This window comes from Mytilus trossulus, chromosome 4 (genome assembly GCF_036588685.1).
Source record: "Mytilus trossulus isolate FHL-02 chromosome 4, PNRI_Mtr1.1.1.hap1, whole genome shotgun sequence".
Lineage (NCBI taxonomy): Eukaryota > Metazoa > Mollusca > Bivalvia > Mytilida > Mytilidae > Mytilus > Mytilus trossulus.
In genome coordinates this window covers 32,458,675-32,466,179 of record NC_086376.1, presented here as the reverse complement: position 1 = coordinate 32,466,179, position 7,505 = coordinate 32,458,675, and the positions used below count along the sequence as shown (strand labels likewise).

Sequence of the window (7,505 nt, the reverse complement as noted above, 5' to 3'; positions counted from 1 at the left end):
ATCGGCAGACTTCTATTGCTTATAGTTTTCATAATGATACCAAGACAAACTAGAAATGAATTTGCATATTATTTGTTTTGTCGTAAGCGTTAAACATAACTGAAAACAAATAATTATAAATAAGAAAACGTTACTAAAATGATAATCGATGCTTAGAAAACTTCCTCGGTGATATCTTTTTTTTTCTTACAGTTAATTTTATTTGGGAATATGAAGATGGAACTGAGTGGAAAAGATATGCACAAAACCTGAATACAAGAATTGAAAAAGCTTACCAGCGCAATACAGTAGGAAAAACTATTCTAAAGTTCGAAAAAGAAACGTGAGTGTTTTTTACACTGTTAATCTTAAACCTGGTTTTTTTTGGTGCTTTATTTTCAAAAAGATGCTACATTATTTGCATCTACAGAAGTGTAATGCATTCAGCAAACTAATCGGTTTGCCCGCAATATTACAATTCTGCCTTTTAAAGATATTGAAACATAAAATGGTAACTATCTTGATAAATAATAAATACACGGTGATTAAATGCATACTTGGAGGAAACGTTTTGTATTATTGGTCAATTTCAGTCACGTATTTTCATTTGACTATTCATGATATTGTAGATATCTTATACATTTTAAAACAATGATAAAAGAAAACAATAAAACAAAGAAAGAAGTTAGAGTACGCAGAAAAGGTAGGTAATTTAATATGATAAAAAAACCAACTTCACATACTTGATGACACAAAGAAAAACATTTCGAGAAGTTCAGTTATAAATTATTGCGATTAAAATAAAAGTTTCAATAATGTTCTCCAGCTTTTGAAAAAATACAACCCTAACAGCTAAATTGTATACAGGTCTCCTACCAGTAAGTAAATGCATGCTTCCACATATTCCTAATAGAGCATTCTTACAAATTGACGAAAGGTTCGTATGCTTGACGTATACGTAAGACTCGTTTTAGGGATACTTTATTTTGACATATTTAAATAACCGTCATGGAACTTCGATTGCATTTCGTCTTAATGTTAGCCTATTAAAGACCATTACCATACATGCTACGGCACCTAATAAATTATAGTTTTCATAATATGTATATGATTTCGGGACGTACGATAGGTAAAAATATAATACCACCAGGTGAAAGGCGAAAATTCCACAAGATATTATAAATGTAGGGACGTCAGAAGAATAAATTACTCCTAAAAACATAAAAGCGTCCAATCCCCCTTCTCCCTTACTTTTCAACTCAAAATACAACGTTGCATTGTTTGACCGAAGAAAATACCAATGCAATTACATTGGCCACTTCCCTGAGAAAAAATTAAACTGAATTTGCAATAAAAGTATTAGTTTCAAATTAATTAAAAAAAACTTGATAACAAAATAGTTTTCCTACATTTATTTCTCATAGTTTTTTTAAAAGCATTGTAGCATCCTTGTTTTATTACAAAAATCTCGTTGATCCATGTTGAAAATTTTCTGAAACAGTACAAATAAGTGTGAAATTTGTTGTTGAACAATTCACGTTCTTCAATAATGTCATTAAAATATTAATCAATATACGTATCTTTTAAAAAAAAATCTCTATTAAAACTACCAAACTTTTCTACAATCGTTATTAGTGTATCTAGTTTTAAAAATGTGTCCGATGATGCCACCCTCGAACCAAGATGGCCGACATGGCTGAAAATAGTAAATAGGGTAAAATGCAGTTTTTGACTCATATTTCTGAAACTGAAGCATTTAGAGCAAATCTGCATGGATAAAATTGTTCATTAGGACAAGATCTATCTGCTCAAAATATTTCAGACCAATCGGGAAACTTGTTGTCGGGTTAATGCCCCGAAATTGAAAAGTTTGCAGCTTTTGGTTATTATCTTGAATATTATTATAGATAGAGATAAACTGATTACAGCAAAGTAAGAGCTACAAATAAGTCAACAGGACTAAAGTGGTCAATTCACCCCTTAAGGAGTTATTGCTCTTTATAGTTAAATTTTGCAATTTTCATTTTTGTAATTTTTTTCAAAATGTTTTCTTCTGATACTTCTGGGCAAGTTCAGTATGGATAGAGAAAATTGTAAGCAGGAAGATTTTCAGTAAAGAAAGATCTACAAACACATCATTAACACCAAAACACAATTTTGTCATGAAGCCATCTGTGTCCCTCGTTTATTATGCACATATACCAAGGAAAGCGACACAGCCTCTTGTTATATATATTAGATTTCCCGTTTGAATGGTTTTACAATACTAATATTTGGAGCCAGTTATAGCTTGCTGTTCGGTGTGAGCCAAGGCTCTGTGTTGAAGGCTGTACCTTGACCTATAATGGTTTACTTTTATAAATTGGTACAAGGACGGAGAGTTGTCTTATTAGCACTCATACCACTTCTTTCTATGTAATAAGTGTTCTCTTTACGTTCGTTCGTACCTTTCGTCAATATATTTTCGCTGTAATATTTCCTTATATATCAAACAACAATGCTCAACTTTCAATGGCTGGAAATAGTTTACCTATAAATTTTATATTTAAAATAAAGTTATATATCATATTGACCATTAGTAAGGTCCATTATATGCTGAATTATGCACATATTATCTTTCTGAAGACAAGCTTTTTACCAGTATTTTAAGTCTTTTAGAAACACATAACGTCCCATTTAAAAAAGATGCATTCATGCAAATTCTTTTTCTAGTTTTCTGCCCAAGGCAAAGTTTGCTTTAGCAGTATTTGACACATCAATATAATTTTGTTTGTATTTGAGTTTACCTACAAACTGCTTTGATTGGATTACTTCTGAGTCTGATGAAGACGAATCACGTGTTGTATCAAATTATAAACTTAAAACTGAGAATGGAAAAGGGGAATATTTTAAAGAGACCACAACCAGACCAAAGAGTGGATAACAGCGGAACGCCAATAATGTGTCTTTAACACAGAGAGAAAGTCCCGTACCCTAATGTGGGCCGCAGATGGTATCTTTGTTGAGATTTGAAAAAAGATTAACACCAAAAGCACTATGTTTTGAATGAATATGGCTACTTTTAAGTTTGTTCTAAATTTGATTGGTTGAATTGTTGGGATGACACGTAAAGGAACGAGTTTACTTCTAGATACATGACATATTTTTGCGGTATTAGATCTCAAGTTTACCGATCGTCTTCTATTCCTGATTTTATGTTGGTTCGTATGGTTATGACATTCTGTTAGCTTTTGTTTATTACTTTGATTAATACGTCTTACTCAATTGATGAGACTCGAACATTAATAAGTTTAATCGTCTCAATTCAAACACGCCTTTTCATGGGTTCTTTTCTGCAAAATCTTTAAATTTTGTGATTTTTTAAAAAATATTGTTATGTTCTTCTTTTTTTAACTTAGAGCTTTGTCATTAACTTATGTTGGTATTGGTTTTTTTGTCTTCTTTTATACACATAGACTGTCCAGATATTCAAGTATTGAAAATCACAAGTCATGTTTAGCATAATGATTGACAAGTTCGGTTCAATAATGATTAATTGAATATCTTTCTAGTTATTAAAATTTATCAATTAATACATCGTTTTTCTTTTGTAGAATAGATTCATCTACCTTTCCCTGCCATCTTAATGGACAAGATAATCATTGCATTCCATAGTAGTTTAGGAAGAACAATCCAATAATTATTAATTTACTGAAATGTTCTAAGATACACAATTTGATGATATTTAGTCTTTAACTCTGTTCTGATTTAAAATTGATACTTAAATCGAGTTAAATGACCTTGGATTATGTAAATACTTAGGTTATACATCCAACTAAATGGTTATTTTGTTTCACCAATATTGTTTTTGTTTTTGTAGCATAACTGAGGAAGGTTTATTTTTAAAAAGTGCCTCGAATATTTATACAGTTTAATTATCATTTAATGACTGAATGTCACGTACAAATGAATGAACTAAACACTGTCACGTCCAGTAACTTAAACAGATGTATTAAGGAATATGTTATCTTTATCTTTTCCATGACTGTATAGTTGAAAGTAATGTTGTTCATTGATGTGATAAAATCTTTTATAGCACCCAAAAACTTGCATTAATAATCAAGAATCAATTCATTTTATTTTCTTGTGTTTACTTGTATTATTATGGAAATGAATGGTATCGACTTGTAAGCTAATAACACTTAAAAAAAATGTTATGCTCATATTCTAGTGTATTTGGTAAGAAAACATACAAATACAGAACAGTGTGGATTCAGAAGTGTGAATAAAATAAAGGACCATCATGACTTTTTATACTAGACTTAGTATTTTTACCGTACATCATTATTGAATTTTAAATCAAGATGCACTAGTATACATATAAAAAAGAAGATGTGGAATGATTGCCAATAAGACAATTCTTCACAAGAGACCAAAATGACACAAAAATTAACAGTTTTAGGTCACCGCACGGCCTTCAACAATGAGCAAAGCCCATACCGCATAGTCAGCTATAAAAGGCACCGAAATGACAATGTAAAACAATTCAAACGAGAAAACCAACGGCCTTATTTATGTACAAAAAAATTAATAAAAAAAAAAAATTTGTTACACATAAACAAATGACATGTCTTTTGAATTCAAACATTTCATTGAAAGCAAACTTTGATATTAAGAAAAAGTATTAAAAAGTGTGATAATAATTATGATTTATTAACTGTGATTAGATAATTTAGATTTTCACGGAGACGGGTTGTTTATTTAATTCTCTTGTTGCCAATTCTACTGTAGATTCACTTGGCGTCTAAAATACTTCCTATTTTCTATTCATGTATTTTATGTTATGATTTGCACAGAGGCAGAAAAATCTAAGATGGTAATTATGTCATGCAGGTGAGAGGTTTAGTTAGCTCTCAAACCAATTTTATCAACCATTTTCTACATCAGAACATGCCTGTATCAATTCAAGAATGTGACAGATGGTATCCATTCGTTTGATGTGATTGAGCTTTTGGTTTTGACATTTATTTAGCGACTTTCCGTTTTTACATCTCCTTCCAGATCTACATTTTGGCAATTTTACTGGTTTTCAAAGGTTTCCGTATAGGTGCGTTGAAATCTGGACGTTTTTAAAATGGTTAATTCATACAAAGCGGGTGAACATCAGCATGAAAAAAATTCAAAGAAATATTTAAAAAAAAACCTGCTATACATACCCAATGTAGCTTCATTGTTTCCCTTCGTTTGATGAGTATCAACCTTTGATTTTGCCATTTGATTCTTAGGGACTTCCCTCGGAGTTCAGTTTTTTTGTGATTCTATTTTTTACCATTTGTTATGACCGATAAAGAATTTATAGAGAAAGATTTATTTTCAAAAAATTATCATAAACGAAACAGAGGCAAACTTTTGGTTATGACTGGTATAAATAAACTGTTGATCGTATATGTATAGACACCATAAACTTTTGATAATATAATTCATATGTTTGAATTTAGGTGAACACCCTTTCAACTTTAAAAACTTTGAAATATAAAATATTTCTATCTCGACCATCACCGAAGAGACATTGATTGTTGAAATGTGCATTTTGTTCAGAAAAACTAAAACGGTGTATGCTATTTATCATGTAAAAATCAGTTTTGACAGTCAAATGACACTAAATGAAAAGGATTTTGAATTGATCTCCATGGAAATGAGATATGAAAAGAATTATGCAATTACATGCAAAACTAGATGTTGCACGCAATGTTATTCAGACATAACCAACAATTCTATGTTCAGTGTGTCTACACAATTCAAAACTCGTCAAACTGTAAGAGACTGCTGGGTAGTGACAGATATTGCTAACATGAAGCAATATAAAACTCTAGTTCTATGCCCAATATCAAATAATCAAACTAATGTAGATGCTCTGAAGTGTATTATATCTTTCCGTGCTTAAAAGGTAATATGATATTTCAATGAATCGTAAAACAGGAAGTGACAGCCTAGTAAATTTTAAAATCTGCTTCAAAAGAAAAACATTTTGTATAAATATTTCACGAAAAACTTTTTCATTCTTGATTAAAAAGACAGTAATGTATAGCAAAATGTAACTGTAAATAAAGGCAACAGTAGTATACCGCTATTCGAAATTCATAAATCGATTAAGAAAAGAACATATCCGAGTTACAAATTTAAACTGAGGGAAACGCATCAAATATAAGATGAGAACTATGACACACCAGAAACACAACATTAAAATGTACACACTAAGAAACGAACTATGATATAAAAATTGCCATTTTCCTGACTTGGTACAGGATATTTTAAGAAAAAAAGATAGATTTGAACCTGGTTTTGTGGCATACCAAACCTCCAGCTTTTATGGTAATGTTGAATAAAACATTAAACATGACATTACATGACAGGACTACAATTCAAGTAAATGGGAGAACATTTAGTAAACAGAAACACATGAACTATAGCTTACAAAAGGTACCAGGTTTAAAATTTGATATGCCAGACGCGCGTTTCGTCAACACAAGACTAACCAGTGACGCTCAGGTGAAAAAAGTTCGAAAGCCAAAATACGAACACAATTATAGAGCAATGAAGACCAAAAGTTCCACAAAATTGTGCCCAATGCGGCAAGGATTTTCTACCTAGGATAAGAACATCCTTATTATTTAGAATAATTCATATTTTGGCAAACAAAAAATTATCTGAAATTACCATATAATAGATATACATGATAAAACCGACGTTATGACTAACTACAATATAACGGAAACATTACATAAAACAACATAAACCAGCACATAAAAATCACAGCCGAGTTTATATAGCCAAAGCAATCAACGCACAAACTGACGTTGAATTTAAATTTCTACACCAAATTCCAAAAAATAAGATAGAATTTGGGATAGAATTCAAGATAAAATTTGTAATACTGATATAAAATTATTGATGACAATGAAAATTACTGAAAACAAAGGTCATAGAAAAGTTTCCCAGAAAAAAACAGCATTTTCAAACTAAAAATACACAGCCAATTTTTGAAAAAGGCCGTGCCTATCTAAAAAACTTTTTTTAAATGGCCAGCAGTTTTTTCTTTTAAAGTATATAAAAGTGATGATTTGTGCTAATTTTCATGCTGGTATCATCATTTACACGATTCCCGCGATCTTGCTTGCTTATATATTCCACTATAGTTATAAATCATGTCATTATCCAAGAACTGACTACTGAGGTTTTGATACTCCCCGGTACTGATAGTCAACCAACAGAGATATCGGTTCAGTGCTGTATGCACTGAAAACAACACGTTATAAATTTCATACGTTTTATGAATTTAGCTTTATTAGGAACACTCAAAGCCGAATATTTGAAAGTCAATAATGTATAAAAACCAAAAATGAGAAGTTGACAATTACTTAACTATTGATTTGAATAATAAAAGTAGCTTAATATCTTAATGATCCCTTGGTAGTTCTACAAAAAATAAATTGATCAACGTCTCGTGTGATTAAAACACAACTTACTAAAGTTTATGTTTTAGTTGC

General features: G+C 30.6%; 1 long non-coding RNA gene across 1 annotated transcript; it reads left to right on the top strand.

Moving 5' to 3' along the window:
* Positions 1-191: 191 nt before the first annotated feature.
* LOC134715127 (uncharacterized) lies at positions 192-4,244 on the top strand. The gene is made up of 3 exons (XR_010106612.1): positions 192-322; positions 609-682; positions 3,573-4,244. It is a non-coding gene; the product is annotated as an uncharacterized LOC134715127 (long non-coding RNA).
* The last annotated feature ends 3,261 nt before the right edge of the window (positions 4,245-7,505 follow it).